The sequence below is a fragment of the Eretmochelys imbricata genome, chromosome 4 (assembly GCF_965152235.1).
Source record: "Eretmochelys imbricata isolate rEreImb1 chromosome 4, rEreImb1.hap1, whole genome shotgun sequence".
Lineage (NCBI taxonomy): Eukaryota > Metazoa > Chordata > Testudines > Cheloniidae > Eretmochelys > Eretmochelys imbricata.
In genome coordinates, this window is record NC_135575.1 from 41046252 (window position 1) to 41064430 (window position 18179).

Below are 18179 nucleotides of genomic sequence, written 5' to 3' on the forward strand. Positions count from 1 at the left end.
TGCCTTATCACTTGCAATCACTTAAAATCTCTCTCTGTAGTTCTATTGTTTTATCCAATCCAATGAGTTTGGATTGAAGTGTTGGGGAACCTCTATTTGAGAATACAAGGCTGGTGCATAATCATTTTCCAGTGTTGGAATGACTGACTATGAGCTTGCACTGTCCAAGAGAACACTGAGCAGTGCAAGATGCACATTTCTGGGGAACAAGGCTGGGACTAAGAATTTGTTGGTGTCACCCTGTATGTAGTTAATGAATGTCTGGGAGAGCATTCATGTATTTAGTTGGGAGTGAATTTACATGCTGAAGGCTACATGAGTGGATGAGAAGGCTGTTCTGGCAGTAAAATAGTATAAAAGGCACCTCAGGCTAGAGAGTTCAGGAGACAGTACTGTTCAACAGTCCAGATTGTACCCTGGGGAATATCACAAGTGCTCTTTGGACATCAGTGTTGGGCCTAATGTGACCTCAAGGCACACTGCATGAAACATCTACCATTTTCTTTGCTGAAAGGACAAAGTCAGTGAAAACACAACCATGAGGAAGTGTTTGTCTTGTACAAATTATCAAGATGCAAAATACACCAAGTCTGAATTTCAGAAGTTCTAAGCACCCCCATCTGTGATTGAGGTCAGTGGAAGCTGCAGGGGATCTGCACCTCTGAAAATCAGGCCATCTACATAAGCAGAGTGGCACCTATTGAATAATGAAGCAGTCACATGTGCTGTCCATGTGTGTGCAGTCCATGTATGCAGAAAAAAAACATGAATGGGGAAACATTTGGGAAAGATGGAGATTATCCAGAAGCATGAGCTCCACTTGATCCAAAATAGAACTAGACAGCTGATGCACACTGACCATATTTGGCAGGATTACTTAAATGCGCTTCTGAGGGAAAGCTGACAAAGTCATCTGTTAGGGTTAGTGATGCAAAAGTATCTCTTTAACCAGTATATTATAGGACAGAATGGTGTTAGAGTAAGGACTTAATTATAAATAGAGACATTGCCCAAAATAAAAGCTATATATATATATATATATATATATATATATATATATATATATATATGTACCACTGTGAGAATTGTAAAAGGAAAAAACATGTAACTTGAAAAGCCTGCCAACAGGAAAAGATCTCGTCATAGGAGCCATTGCTGAAACCATCCTGATGTCCAGAAAGAATAGCAAATATAGCAAGTGACCAGCTTGGCTTAACAGAGAAATCTTGAATGAGCTTAAAGGCAAAAAAGAAGCCTACAAGAAGTGGAAACTTGGACAGATGACTAGGGAAGAGTATAAATATATTGCTTAAGCATGCAGAGGTGTAATCAGGAAGGTCAAAGCACAATTGGAGTTGCAGCTAGCAAGGGATGTGAAGCATAACAAGAAGGTTTTCTACATGTATGTTAGCGACAAAAAGGTCAGGGAAGGTATGGGACCCTTACTGAATGTGGGAGACAACCTAGTGACAGATGATATGGAAAAAGCTGGGGGTTTTGCCTCTATCTTCACAGACCAGGTCAGGTCCCAGACTGCTGCACTGGGCAGCACAATATGGGGAGGAGGTGAGCAGCCCTCAGTGGTGAAAGAACCAGTTAAGGACTATTTAGAAAAGCTGGACATGCACAAGTCCATGGGACCAAATGCAGTGCATCAGAGGGTGCCGAGGGAGTTGGCTGATGTGATTGCAAAGCCATTGGCCCTTATCTTTGAAAACTCGTGGCGAAAGGGGGAGGTTCCGGATGATTGGAAAAAGGCAAATATGTTTCCGATCTTTAAAAAGGGGAAGAAGGAGAATCCGGGGACTACAGACCTGTCAGCCTTACCTCAGTTTCTGGAAAAATCATGTAACAGGTCCTCAAGGAAACAATTTTGAAGCACTTGGAGGAAAGGAAGGAGATCTGGAACAGTCAACATGTATACACTAAGGGCAAGTCATGCCTGACCAACCTGATTGCCTTCTACGAGATAACTGGCTCTGTGGATATGGGGAAAGCAGTGGATGTGACATATCTGGACTTTAGCAAAGCTTTTGATACGGCCTCCCACAATATTCTTGCCCGCAAGTTAAAAAGTATGGATTGGATGAATAGACTACAAGGTGGATAGAAAGCTGGCTAGATTGTCAGGCACAACAGGTAGTGATCAACAGCTTGATGTCTAGTTGGCAGCTGGTATCAAGCAGAGTGTCCCAGGGGTCGGTCCTGGGGCTGGTTTTGTTCAACATCTTTATTAACTATCTGGATGATGGGATAGATTGCACCCTTGGCAAGTTAGTGATGACACTAAGCTGGGGGGAGAGGTAGATATGCTGGAGGGTAGGGATAGGGTCCAGAGCGACCTAGAGAAATAGGAGGATTGGGCCAAAAGAAATCTGATGAGGTTCAACAAGGACAAGTGCAGAGTCCTGCACTTAGGACGTAAGAATCCCATGCACCGCTACAGGCTGGGGACCGACTGGATAAGCAGCAGTTCTGTACAAAAGGACCTGGGGATTACAGTGGATGAGAAGCTGGATATGAGTCAACAGTGTGCCCTTGTTGCCAAGAAGACTAACAGCATATTGGGCTGCATTAGTAGAAGCATTGCCAGCAGATCTAGGGAAGTGATTAGTCCCCTCTATTCGGCACTGGTGAGGCCACATCTGGAGTATTGTGTCCAGTTTTAGGCCCCCCACTACAGATGTGGATAAATTGGAGAGCCCAGCAGAGGGCAACAAAAATTATTAGGGGTTGGGGCACATGATTTATGAGGAGAGGCTGAGGGAACTGGGCTTATTTGATCTGCAGAAGAGAAGAGTGAGGTGGGATTTGATATGAGCCTTCAAATACCTGAAGGGGGGGTTCCAAAGAGGATGGGCTTGGCTGGTCTCAGTGGTGGCAGATGACAGAACAAGGAGCAATAGTCTCAAATTGCAGTGGGGGGAGTCTAGGTTGGATATTAGGAAAAACTATTTCACTAGGAGGGTAGTGAAGCACTGGAATGGGGTACCTAAGGAGATGGTGGAATCTCTATCCTTAGAGATTTTTAAGATTGGGCTTGACAAAGCCCTGGCTGGGATGATTTAGTTGGGGTTGGTCCTGCTTTGAGCAGGAGGTTGGACTAGATGACCTCCTGAGGTCTCTTCCAACCCTGATATTCTATGATTCTATGAAATATGGTGGATTGACAAAAAGGATACATGGCTATTAATTATATTGAAAGTAAAAGACTAGGTCATAGAAGATGCGGAGTAGTCCAGACCTAAAGGTTGCATTTAATGATTAAAATATATGAATGGAAAGGGACCATACAGTCAAATTTGTGTGACACCATACCCATGTCAGAAGAATAAAAATGCACTAGCAAAGAACTGAGATGTGATTAAATTGGTTCAAAATAGGAGGGAAAAGCTCAACAGATCTGGTGGTTGGTTGTTATTATGTGTGTTACATTGTGAATGGATATTGCATCACCAAGAGTAATGGGAAAAGTCACAGTGAGGAGAGTTGGAGACAAGGGAATAAATACTGTCTGAAAGGAGTATATATCCCAGAGCAGACCCACAATTAGACGATCAGCAGAGATGGAAGTGGAATGTGTGTGTATGTGGAGCTGTGTAAAAGAAATGTCCCTCGTTCTTTGTTTTGTTGTTGTTTGTTGTTGTTTTTACTGTACAGCCCATTATGAATGAACAGGAAGGAGGACAGAATACTCAGTTCTATTCAGTTTTCCTGGTTTCTGATTATGGGTTGTTTCCTGTGTCCCTGGAGGGTAGGGGGACCTGAAGTGGGTTCTTCATACCCTAGAAGAGAGAGGGAACTTGTAGAGATGTCTTCTTTTCTAGAGGAAAACTTGTATCTGTGTAAAATGTTTATGCGCTGGCACTACTTTACCTACTATTTGGAGAGCATGAAGCCTCAAACTCCCCAGCTAGGCAACAACATCTGCTGATCACACTTCAGGTTCTCCTACTTGATGTACTTGCAACAAAGCCCGTTGCCAATTGTGCCCACATATCTATTCAGGGGACACCATCACAGGGCCTAATAACATCAGCCACACTATCAGAGGCTCGTTCACCTGCACATCCACCAATGTGATTTATGCCATCATGTGCCAGCAATGCCCCTCTGCCATGTACATTGGTCAAACTGGACAGTCTCTACGTAAAAGAATAAATGGACACAAATCAGATGTCAAGAATTATAACATTCATAAACCAGTCGGAGAACACTTCAATCTCTCTGGTCACGCAATCACAGACATGAAGGTCGCTATCTTAAAACAAAAAAACTTCAAATCCAGACTCCAGCGAGAAACTGCTGAATTGGAATTCATTTGCAAATTGGATACTATTAATTTAGGCTTAAATAGAGACTGGGAGTGGCTAAGTCATTATGCAAGGTAGCCTATTTCCTCTTGTTTTTTCCTACGCCCCCCCCCCCAGATGTTCTGGTTTAACTTGGATTTAAACTTGGAGAGTGGTCAGTTTGGATGAGCTATTACCAGCAGGAGAGTGAGTTTGTGTGTGTATGGGGGTGGGTTTTTGGAGGGGGGTGAGGGAGTGAGAGAACCTGGATTTGTGCAGGAAATGGCCTAACTTCATTATCATGCACATTGTGTAAAGAGTTGTCACTTTGGATGGGCTATCACCAGCAGGAGAGTGAATTTGTGTGGGGGGGTGGAGGGTGAGAAAACCTGGATTTGTGCTGGAAATGGCCTAACCTGAAGATTACTTTAGATAAGCTATTACCAGCAGGACAGTGGGGTGGGAGGAGGTATTGTTTCATATTCTCTGTGTATATATAAAGTCTGCTGCAGTTTCCACGGTATGCATCTGATGAAGTGAGCTGTAGCTCACGAAAGCTCATGCTCAAATAAATTGGTTAGTCTCTAAGGTGCCACAAGTACTGCTTTTCTTTCTGCGAATACAGACTAACACGGCTGTTACTCTGATAGCTGAGCTAGTAAATCATTGGCCTCAGTCAGTTCAGTATCTTGCTATTCTCTGTCTATTACAGTCTTAGGGGCTAATGTCATGACACATTGTAACTTACTGGTTTATCATTTCTAGTTTGCTGGATTATATGAAGGCAGTCTCAGGCCTGTCTTTGTGGTTCAGTTGTTAGCTTGCTTGTCTGATGACAAGACACAGTTCTCTGTGAAGACAATAGCTCACTTGCTAAAGCATACTTAGTTTATGCCAGGTGCATGTGGGAGAATAATTTGACCTAAAATTTCTTAAATTTAGTATCATCACCTTTGAGGATTTAAACTATCAATTATGATCAGTGGAAAGGTTGTTTCCTGTCTAGTCCTTAATTGAAAAGATACGATTGGGACTGTAAATGCTATTATAAATCATGAAAATAAATAAATACAAAGAGAATGTATTGTAAGTACTTCTTGTGTTTTGAAAAGTTAAAAGTTGAACTGTATGTGGGCATAGATATCATGCTTGGTTTACAGTATGTTTCACTCTAGCAGTTTAAGGCCAGTACAATAACATAAAGAGAAGCAAGACTTATTCCATATATTCTATTGTGTTAACTGTAGGTTAGTAAGATAATTTCAAACACTTAGTTGAAAATGTACAAATTATGGAGCATTTAAGTCTGTAACAGGATAGGAAAGCTAATTCTGTGTAAGAGTTATGGTAAAGTGAAACTTGTTTTCTTTCTTTTCCAGCTGTCCTAATAAGTGAAGCTTTGATTAATACTTTACTTGTGTAGAGAAAGCCTTTTTGTTTGCTTCTGTATGGTAAAAATTGATTACTAGCTTATAATGTGCTTCTAAATGCTGGAAGTGCCTTGCTTAACACTGCCATGTCAGTTAAAATGGAGTTGAAGTAGGACATTGGGTGAAACAGACTGTGCTTGAATTTACTGATGTGTGGTATGCATGTGAATGAGTCAGTATCAACTGACCATTCGTTTCACTTTCTGACACAGTTATTAGCTACCTGTAGCTAGGCAGACAGCCTAGAAAATTATGTTGTGGTCCAATGCTTTTAGTTCTAATAGAAACTGAAGACTGTTATTAATCTCTTTTTCTGGTGAAAGAAAAGAAATTTACTATCAATTTTGTTTTTAATTGAAGTTTTTATTTAAAAATTATTCTTGCAAATTGATTTAAAAGAACATTGGTGTCTGAGGCAAAGTGTTTTTTAAATTTTTCTAACCTTCACAGATACAACAACTTAAGAAGTTCAATTTTCTGGTTTGAGAGAGTGAGTTTTGCATATTATCCTGTGCTAACTGGGGTTGGCTGGGAAACAACAATTCCATTTGTGAAAAACGTTGAGGTTCAAAATTATTTTTATTCTGCATAGGAATTAAATAGAGACTTCCTGATTTTTTTTCAGGAAAGAAGAGATCCACTTCAGCAGAGTTAATAGTCTGATGGTTCAGGCACTTGCCAGGTATGTGAGAGCCCTAGGTCCAAGTCCTTAGTCTGAATCAGGTAGGGGCTCACATATCAGTTGACTGCTCTAGCCATCAGGCTGCAGGCTATTCTGGAGAGTGGTGGTGGTGTCTTCAATCTCCATCCCCTCTCTAAGACATATATTTTGGTTTCAACAGTGTTTCTTACATCCAGGATGGACTTTTGAGGAGGGGGAAGAGAGAGAGAAACTTTTTTTTTTTTTTTTTTTTTTTTTAGCAAATGATACATTTCCACAAAACCCTTTTTGTCAAAATGAATTGTATTTTTCAACTTAGAAAATTCCACTGAAAATTTTCTTGCTAAAACTTTTCTTAGAAAAAGCCCATTGGCTTTACTGTTACTTTCCATTTGTTTTCTTTATGTATAATACCGATTGTGTTAAATTCTGCACTACCCACGACAATGAAAGAAAATTCAGCAGTACGGCTGACATTTGTCCTTGGTAAGGCCCCAATCTAGCAAAGCACTCCATCACGTGTATTGTTGCTCATATGACTCATGTTAGCAAAGTTGTGCACTTGCTTAATTAAGTGCTTTGCAAGATCAGTTCTTCATAGTAGAACAGTAATACTTTATTCAAACTGCTGGATTTTCAAGAGATACTCTAAGGAGATTTCCTTTTTAGAAGCAAATAATAACATAGCCTTAGATTGACTCTGACTTTGATGTGGAGATTCCCCCCTCCCCAAATGGAACTATAAACAAACAAAAGAAAGATCTTAAACTCTATTTTGAAAACTTAAATTCCCCCTTGTGTATAGGCCCAGTGCAAGACTAATGCACCATTTAAATCTGTGGACTTGAATAGTCCATAGGCATTGTACAGGCATAGGGGTAAACTTCACACTCCATGTAGGGGATTATTCAACATGAATAAAAATGGCAGAATCAGCCCTTAATTTTCACCTTGGAGAAACCTTTAACTTCTGTTAATTACTTCAGGTGAATTTTAGATCTTAACAGGATTTATATTTTTTCTAGTTCTATAAACTTATATTTTTTATCTGAATTTTGGGAAGCATGGGTTTATGTATTAGGACACACTGGTGTATGTGTAAAATAGATATAAAATGTGTGTACATATATAATATGTAATCTTTTTCTGAAAGCCAAGGTAATTAACTTTTATTGCAACTTCCATCTGTAGTTGAACATGGATGTATATAAAATCAGTCCCAAAAAGGCCTTTGAAATTTACTGAACAATGAATCTTTATTGTTTTTAAATGAGAACTACACTGAGTATTTCATGGAAAAGCATAACTAAGGATTCAGGAAAGCAGGGGGACCAGCTAGTTCACGTAAATTTCCAGACCCAATTTGGACAGCCAGATAAATGAAAGCGGATTGCCACGGAAAAGTAAGAACAAGTGTGAAAAATCCCTTTTATGAGTTGTGCACAATATTTCTACAAGAAAATTTTGGTATGAACTCCAGTTTAGGACCTATTTATCAGATTTACATTTAATTTTACACAATTCCCTTATGGGCAGCTCATCTTGAAAATTAAAAAATATTAATTTAGATTTTTAAATTAAAAGGCTTACCTAATTCAACTATTTATGCTTCCTTATTTTTATGAGAGTACCTACGGTGCTTATTGCACTTGTTTCCAGGGTTTTAAAGGAATGCGGCAGAATCAGTGCGAATGGTTATAAGGAACATGGACTCAAATGGACTGGGAAGTGAATACAAGTAGGCACTAAGGGTATTGTCTCATCTTCATGCATAGTGCTTTAGGAATTAGCTCCCATTAATATTAACAGCAGTTTATTGCAAAAATCATAGAAATACAGGACTGGAAGGGATCTCAATAGGTCATCTTTTCCAGTCCCCTGTGCTGAGGTAGAACAAAGTGTTATCTAGACCAGTGGTTCCCAAACTTGTTCTGCCGCTTGTGCAGGGAAAGCCCTTGCCGGGCCGGGCCGGTTTGTTTACCTGCCACATCTGCAGGTTTGGCCGATCGCATCTCCCAGTGGCTGCGGTTCACTGCTCCAGGCTAATGGGAGCTGCTGGAAGCAGCGCGGGCCGAGGGATGTACTGGCCGCCACTTCCAGCAGCTCCCATTAGCCTGGAGCAGTGAACCGCGGCCACTGGGAGACGCGATCGGCCAAACCTGCAGATGCGGCAGGTAAACAAACCGGCCCGGCCCTGCAGGGGCTTTCCCTGCACAAGCGGCAGAACAAGTTTGGGAACCACTGGTCTAGACCATCCCTGGCAGGTGTTTGTCTAACTTGTTCTTAAAACACTCCAATGATGGAGATTCCACAATCTCACTAGGTAATTTTGTTTCAATGTCTAACCAGAATCCCTGTAGGTTCTCAGTAAGAAGGAACTCCTATGTTTGAAATTGGATATGGTGTTAAGGCTGCAAAAAGCAAGCTTTCTGCATCTGTAAGCTTTCTTCAGATCCAGAGCAAAAATACCCACAATCTGATCTCGTTTATATGTGATACATGCTATCTAACCGTATATTGGGTACTTGATCTGATACAAGTGTCTTCCTCTGAGTTTAACTTGCATCCCGCTAACATACATAGCTGGGTCTAAAATGTAATAGGAAATGTTTTTGATGTAGTTACAACATGAATCTTCAAAGTATGTTTGTTTGTGTGTGTGCGTACTTACGTTAGACTCTAAAAGTGCAAACAATAAGTCAGACCTTTAAAAATGACAAATTCTGATTGCCTATGTTAACGAACAGTCAGAGCCTTTGGGCTGAATCATAATCAACTTTTTGTAATTTGTTGCTAGAATAATCATGTGATGAAGAGAGTTTTCCATGAGATGAAATGCATCCCTGTTTAGAAGGCCAACAGTGGTCTTATGCACCAATGAAGTTCTAATTTGATCTTATCTGGAAGGTTTCCTTGGTTCATAGGCCTTATGTTGGTCCTCTGCATTCAAATCAATTTCACCCATACAGAATTAGATAGCTTTTACCTCATGGGTTTATGTTTGGTTGGGTTTTTGTTTTGTTTTGTTTTTAAATTAGAACCTGCAGAAAAATTCTGCTGTCCCTTAAATTTAGGATTACTTGCTGTGACCCCTAATGCCCAAGCTGTGAAAATGGGAGAAAAAGAACATTTATCTGATACTATATTTTAAACCTCAGATAATGGGATAATTTTACCACAGCTTTGAAAGAAAAAGCTGTCAAATGCTCATGAGTCAATCAGTCAAGGCAAGGATTAAATTAAGAAATAGATTTACACATTTCAGTGAGCTTTGTGGAATTCTATATGTAATTCATATGAATAGTCCTCAAAATTAAAAAGAAAAGAGCGCTTATCAACATTTTAAAATGTCAAGTTTTCCGCTATCTTAAATATCTTCTCGATAGACACAGTCTTTTTGGACAGAATAGCTGCCCAACAGACTTCTGAAAACAGTTTTACATTGTGTTTGATGTTCAAAAGATACTTCTGTGTTTCAGTCAAAATTGTGATTTCTAGAAAAGTAAGAAAATGTTTCCTATTTACTACTTATCCGTGCTCAGATTTGATGGGGGAATTTGGAGTACTGCCCTGACAATACCGAGCACTGGAATGTCAGTCTTTGTGTTTTGTACAGGCCTACTTGATTATTACTCTAAAAATCATCACGTTGGATATATGCTACTTTATTAAGAAATGTATAATTAAAATGCATAAAATATTCCTTTTTTTATTTTTGGAGAATCAAAACTAACCAAATTAGCTTGATTTTGACTTTTTTTATTGTATATCTTGGTTTTAACTAGGAAACATATTGTTAAAACTTTGACATATATTTTATATTTCCTTGTAATTCTGAGAACTGTATTTCATTCGTGAAACAATGTGGGCTTCTTCCAGTGGCCAAAATTGCACAGTTCGGTTCTATTTTTTTTTTTTAACCAGGCATCAATCTAGTCTTCAACTTTATGGGCTCAAAAAACAGCTTAGAACAATCTAAGTGTAAATAGTAACAATTGGATAGGTGACTACTGAATAAAGCCACATACAAGCAGTGAAGTTTTGCATTCATGTACAATTAATATTTGTAGGAGCCAGTTAAATAGTTTGTTTGATAATGCAGCAAGACAGATATCTGCATATTTTAATTTAAATTTAATATGTTCATCTAATCCTTTGTGGATTGCAGTTGAGCACTTCTCTCTATTGTGAATTCATTAGCCTGTACTAATTAAGACAGCCACTCATTGCTCCACCTCCTCACTAATTACTACTCATCTCTTCTAATTCTTCATCCTCCCAGAAGGCAATAAAGTCTTCTCCTTTCCCCATTGCCTCCTTTTCTTTCCATGGTCTCTCTCCCTTTCCTCTTTTAGATACGTTATTCAATCTGTATTTTTATTCAGCAGCTTTTATAGTGCATTTAATGCTGTAAGTCCAGCTTTTTCGGAAAAAATCGTGCTTGATTAATAGATTCCAAGGCCAGAAGGGACCATTGTGATCCTCTATTTTGGCTTTCTGTATAACACAGGCCATAGAACTTCCCCCCCCCCCAAACAATTCCTAGATTGTATCTTTTAGAAAAACCTCCAATCTTGATTTAAAAATGGTTATTGATGGTGAATCAACCACACCCTTAGTGATTTGTTCTAATGGTCGATTACTCTGTTAGAAATGTATGCCATATTTCTAGTCTTTTTGGCTGGGTTCAACTTTGAGCCATCAGATCGTGTCACCTGTCTCTGCTAGACTGAAGAGCCCATCATTAAATGTTTGTTCCCCATGTGCATACTTACAGAATGTAACCAAGTCACACTTTAATCTTCTCTTTATTAAGATTAAATAATCTTGAGTCTATCACTATCAGGCATGTGTTCTAATCAGTTGGTGATTCTTGCGGCTCTTCTCTGAACCTTCTCCAGTTTTTCCATATAATTCTTGAATTGTGAGCACCAGAACTAGACACAGCATTCGAGCAGCAATCACACCAGTGCCAAATATAGAGGAAAAATAATTTCTCTATTCTTACTGAAGTTTCTCCTGTTTATATATCCCAGGATTGCATTAGCTTTTTTGCCTACAGCTTCATACTGGGAGCTCATGTTCAGCTGATTATCAACCACAAACCCCACACCTTTGTCAGAATCACTGTATCTCAAGATAGAAGCCCCCCAATCTGTTAGTATGGTCTGCATTCTTTGTTTCTCCATTAAAAGGACCGGGCAATTAAAAGAAAAAGAGTAGAAATTTTATTCCACGAACTCCAGTGCTTAGAGGCAGGAGAGAGATTTCTGTAAATATAAATTGTTTGATTTAATTGAGACTGTAATCTGTTTTCGCAAACAATAGTATTATCTTGTGTTTTAAATAAGAAGACATTTTTAAGATGAAGAAATGAGAAGACCCCAAAATGGTGTTTTAAAGGTAATTCTGCTTTTGAGTTATGTATCTGAAGCACTGTATTTAGAAAGAGTGCTTTCTTTATATATGTCGGTGTGTAAACGTTTATGTGGACATTGCTTCTAGGTAAAATTTCCCTAGAAGCTATCAAAATGAAAGATCGCAAGGAAACATGTTCCTTCCTTCCTGGGAACTACTTGTTATCCAAACAGTGTTTTAATTTTAATTTGTTAGAGAATTTGATTCAATTTTATTCAGCAGTAAACTAGTTAATCTAGGATTTTAAGAAAGGATGTGTATAGTAGTTAAAATGCTACTATGTTAAAATGCTACCAAGAGCATATTCTAAGTAGTGAATAACTCTCAAATAATCAGTATCACTCACTGCATATGTTCTTTACAAAGACCTGCACAGTGGATGCCCAGGAGCAGAGCACTGGTGCATCAGAAATTTTAGAAAAGCAGTGACCTTTGGTCTGTCATGAGCACCCTTTCATGAAAATCTGATAAAGCATTAAAGAAGAACTGTTACCCCATCCTCCATCAATTCTTGTCTGCTAATTCAAATAATTGAAATAGGATTCCAAAGTAATGGGAAAGGAGGGTGGGAAGTAAAGATTTGCAGAAGTAATCCAGTTGAAGAACAGTTACCAATCAATAGCATGTCTTTCTCCTTTGAGAATTGCTTCTTCAGTTCCATTGTCTGGGAGATTAACTATCAGCACAATTTCCAGGAGGTGCGTTGAAGAGCATTAATTAAATAAAAACTGCTGTACCAAACTGATCATCAGAATGAGATGCCAAGTCAAAAATATTCCCCAAATTTTAAGAGAGGCACGCCAAATCTCCTTAATAAAAATATTACAAAATTATGCTATGGAAGCTGTTTTGGACCATGTGAAATGTAATCTTGTTATCTCAGAACTCTTGTTGATCCTAGGGGTTTTTTGCCATGAAATTTTGCTGTTACAAACTCTAATTAAGATCCACTGGTGACAGCAACATTGAGAGCTCTAGTATAGACAAGAAGTAAAATTTCAAAAACATGTAAGCGAATTAGGACCCTAATTTCCATTTTCAAAAGTGACTTGAGCCCTTAGAAGCGTAAGTTCCGAGTTTCAATGAGACATAGGTTTATTAGGGCCCAAATCACATATTGGGACTTTGATATTGTCTACACTACACACCCCTATTGGTATAATTACATCACTCAGGAGTGTGAAAAATCCACACTCCTGAGCAATGTATTTATACCAGCCTAAACTATGTCGCCATGAGAGCTTCTCCCGCCAATATAGCTACCGCCTCTCAGGGAGGTGGATTAACTATCCCAGCAGGAGAAAGCTCTCCCATTGGCATAGAGTGTCTTCATTAAAACACTATAGTGGCGCAAGTGCATCAGTGCGGCTGCACCAATGCAGCGTTTTAAGTGCAGACGTGCCCTTAGGCTCCTATCACTTCAGGCACTTTTGGAAATTTTACCCAAGGTGTTTGCAGCTGCTAGTATTTTAAGCATGGTCCACATAGGCTTGCTCTCTGTAGTGTTATATAACAATATGCTTAAAAGCCAGTGGCTATCTAGAGAATTGCCTATACTAGCACTCCCATCATTGCTGCCATTGGTCTGCATATAATCCATTCTGCCAAATTGAAATATCCAGGGTCTAAATGGAAGATCTTTCTATAGTTCTGAGACTATTGACAATATATACAGAGGCTCTGAAAAACAGAGCTAGGAGCCAATATTGCCAAACAACCCCAAGAGTTCAAAACATGTCAGGCCTCAAAATTAGATTTTTTTTCCTTTTATTTGTCTTGTTTTTGAGCCTTTAGGGTGCATTCTTTCATGCTTTTTCTCTGCAACCATGTCTTTTAGAAACTTGCTTTATTTTCAATTTATTTTAGAGAGAGCTAAGATTGTTACTTACTTAGCCTCAGGAGATGTGGCTTCCAGAAAAACACAGTGTCACAAGACTTGCCATAAAATTGCTGCAAACATGAATAATATAGGTTCACTTTTGTGGCCTGAAACTGGAATTACTGATCATCACATACCCCTGAAGTACAGCATATGCCAGAATCAAAGTGAATTAAGTGTACAGATAGTGACCCCGCTGACCAACGTGATTGCTGAATACTGTATATTTTTTGTTAACACACTCTACTTAGGGGAGCAGGAGAGTAGAAAAAGGTTGATTTCCATTATGTTTTCCACATTCCTAAGCATGTGTTCCTGACTACCAATTGTCTCACTGCATTGCCTACAACTATCTCTAACTTTATGGCAGAAAAGCTACAGCTGAGTAGTTTTCCACAATAATTTAATGGTCTACCTCAAGCAGATTTATTTAAAGAAAATGAAAAACAATACCAGTTACCTTACGAACACAGTGCAAAAACCTGTTCTGTGAATCCCATTGCTTTTTACACACTAGTTAATATGTAACAATGGGTAAAACAGTTTGAGACATTTTCTTGGTTTTCTCACGTCTAAAAAGATTGAAAATGTTCGTGTAGTTTTCAGTTTTTCTATTAACCTAGAGAATTGTGTTCATAACACAGGTATGGGAGTCGGGAGATCTGGGTTCCTTCCTGGCATACCAGACTTCCTGTGTGACCTTGGGCCTGTCACTTAAATTCTTTTTTTTTTAATTTTGTTTCCTCACATCTTAAAGGGGATAACACTTCCTCCTAGAAGAGTTGGGAGAGTGAATTTATTAATGTTTGTAAAATGCTTTGAGATGCCCACATGAAGATGTTACATAAGCATTGATTATTGTAAGTCAAGACAATATTATCTAAAAATAACAAGTTTCTCTTCTTGCTGGTGCAGGGCTACAGCAGATGAGGGATGGAGCAGGATGGTTTGGTAGGAGAGTGGTGGTGTAGGATTCCCCTGAGCCATCAATGTTTTAAATACCATCTTCTGAGCAAGGTTAGATGACATATTGGTTAAAACAATGGCAGCTGGCTTACACTAGTGCTACCACCATGCTACTACTGTTGACAGCAACAGTGGGGAAATGAAAGAAGAAAAGACTAATGTGGACACACCATTGGTGGCCAGTGTTATCCAGTGGGCAGGCTGAAGAACTATTAACATTTGTATATCACACTTCAAGTACAGCAATATTTTGATTTTGCTGTCATGATTTCAAAAGTAACAAATTGCTTACTCTTTTCATGGGAACTGAGGCCTGAACAGGTCAACTCTCCCTAATAAAAACGGGGGGGGGGAATCTTTTTGCTATTTTTTTATGTTCTCCTTATCAGTATAAACTTCTTTATGTAGCTTATAATCTATCCGCTTGTCATCACTGAAGGCACTTCCTCTCACACTTGTTTTATATGCATGTAACTTTGTTGGCATTGATCCTGCTTTTTCACTGATTTAAGTGAGAGGAGAATCGGTCCCTCTGATTGCAAGTAGTGTAGTGTGGGGCACAGCAACCGATCTCTATTGGCGTCTTAGGAAATAGTTTTCATTGTCAGTCTACTTTTTTAATATTCACAATTTATACCTAAATCAGGCATGTAAATAGCATTGTACTTATAGCAGCATTCAATACGTACCCTTCATTGGTTTCAGAGTAGCAGCCATGTTAGTCTGTATCCGCAAATAATGCTAAAATAAATGTGTTAGTCTCTAAGGTGCCACAAGTACTCCTTTTCTTTGTACCCTTCATTGGTTTGTTTTACCCAGCTCTGACCTTTCTATCTGGCTGAGGCTGTAGATAACCGTCCCCAGCTAAAAACTTCAGTCCTTAACTAAATAATATTCTTGAAAGAACTAATCACTTCACAGAGAGTCAGGAGATTGCTGTACATGCATCAGAAAGAAATCAGACACCACCCTCTCACAATAGAGCTGACAGTGACCTTCTAAGTACCTTCCACTCAATTTACTTATAAGCCAGTGAAAATGCACATTCAATATGGCAATTTATTCTCAATGCTTCAGTGCAGCACTGTGTTAATTTGCCAATTAACACTTCACTACCTCGCAGGGCTATCACTTTTACTACTGTTAACTCAGCAATAGGACTGTGCCAGCTTGTTTCAGAAGCTGGTACTTCCAAAGGGGTTACATGACAGTGGCTTCCATTATAAAACCCTTGATTCCAAAATTCCAGTGCAAGAGAGTGTAAATAACACTTATGATTCATGTATCGGGGGTATCCACAAAAGCAACAAGGAGTCTGGTGGCACCTTAAAAACTAACAGATTTATTTGGTCATAAGCCTTCATAGGTAAAAACACTTCTTCAGATGCATGGAGTGAAAATACAGATGCAGGCATTATTATACTGACACATGAAAAGGAGGGAGTTACCTCTCAAATGGAGAACCAGTGTTGACAGGGCCAATTTGATCAGGCTGGATATAGTTTACTCCCAATAACAGATGAGGAGGTGTCAACTCCAGGAGAGGCAAAGCTGCTTTTGTAATGAGCCAGCCACTCCCAGTCCCTATTCAAGCCCAAATTAATGGTGTTAAATTTGCAAATGAATTTTAGTTCTGCTGTTTCTCTCTGAAGTCTGTTTCTGAAGGGTTTTTTTGTTCAAGTATGGCTACTTTTAAATCTGTTATAGAATGTCCAGGAGGATTGACATGTTCTCCTACTGGCTTTTGTATGTTACTATTCCTGATGTCTGATTTGTGTCCATTTATTCTTTTACATAGGGGCTGTCTGGTTTGGCCAATGTACATCTCAGAGAGGCGTTGCTGGCACATGATGGCATATATAACATTAGTAGATGAGCAGGTGAATGAGCCTCTGATGGTGTGGCTGATATGGTTGGGTCCTCTGATGGTGTCACTAGATTATGATTCATGAGACTCTATTTCAGATAACAGCAGAATAGGCTGAGTTTCATGTACACAGGTTATCCAAAAAGAAACTGATACATCTAGTTTATCAAAAGTAATGTATCATGCAGGAGTTTAGCGATGTGCTTAGCATTGACAGACATTGGGAGAATGTGAATTTGAAACTTTGAAATGAAATCTCATGTAAAATTGATCTCTTAGGACGGATTCACAGTTATAGTGTGTCTTGTTTAGTCATTTAGACCTGTGCAAACTTAATGCTAAATATGTACAGATATCAAGGTGGGATCCCTAGTAAAGGGGCAAAGATGTTCTGAATAGTGTCATTCTTTAAGTGATATATCTGCAATACACCTCCTCCCCACCGTCCCATTGATGTTATCACATGTGAGGGGATTTTAATTTAATTAATTGAAATGTGCACTGTAAATTGTTTCAATCCCAAATACTATATAATAAAATATGATGCAGTCATATCAGATGATGATGAATCACTTTCCATTTTTATAGTAACTTAGGAGGATGTTAAACAAATGTCTACTAAAGTTAGACACTTTTTTAATCAGCAGGTGTGGATAACCTACATCCAAGAGTTTTAAAAGAGCTGGCCAATTAGGTCTCTGGACTGACTTTGATTTTTCGTTAATTCTTGGAACACTTGAGAAGATTAGAAGAAAGCTAATGTTGTGCCAGAATTTAAAGAGTAAATGGGATGAACCAGGTAGTTATAGGTCTGTCAGCTTGATGCTGATACCAGGCAAAATAATGAAATGGCTGATATGGGATTAATAAAGAATTAAAAGAGGGAATATAATTAATGTCAATCAACAGGGTTTATGGAAAATAGATCCTCAAAATAACTTCATTTGTACATGATTAGAAGTTAGAAAAAGGTATTGGTGTGAATGTAATTATATGTAGGCTTGTATACGTCATTTGGCTTGGTATAGTGCAACATTTTGGTTAAAACATAATTAGAATGATACAAAATTTAACATCGTACACAAAACATTAAAAAACTGGCTCACTGACAAGTCTCAATGTAATTGTAAATGGGAATCATCACTGGTAGAGTAGGTGTGTGTTTCTAGTGGCATACCATAGGGATGGTCCTATAATGACTAACAGTTTTATAAATGAACTGGAAGAAATTATAAAGTCTTCATTGATAAAGTTTGCAAATGACACACATCGGAGAGTGATAAATAATGAACAGAATAGGTCACTGAAACAGCAATCTAGATCTATTGATAAGCGGGGCATAAACACACAATATGCATTGTTAATATGGTCACATGTAAAGTAACAGCTCTAGGAACTGAAAAACGTTGGTCACACTTACTGGATGGGGGACTCTATCCTGAGAAGCAGTGACTCTGAAAGTACTTGGAGGTCATGATAATCAGCTGAATAATGAGGTCCCAGTGTGACACTTTGGCCAAAAGGGCTAATGTGATTCTTGGATGGATAAACAGAGGAATATTGAGGAGGAGCAGAAAGGTTGTATTACCTCTGTATTGGAAATTACGTGACCACTGCTGTAATATTGTGTCCAGTTCTGGTGTCCACAATTCAAGAAGGATGGTGT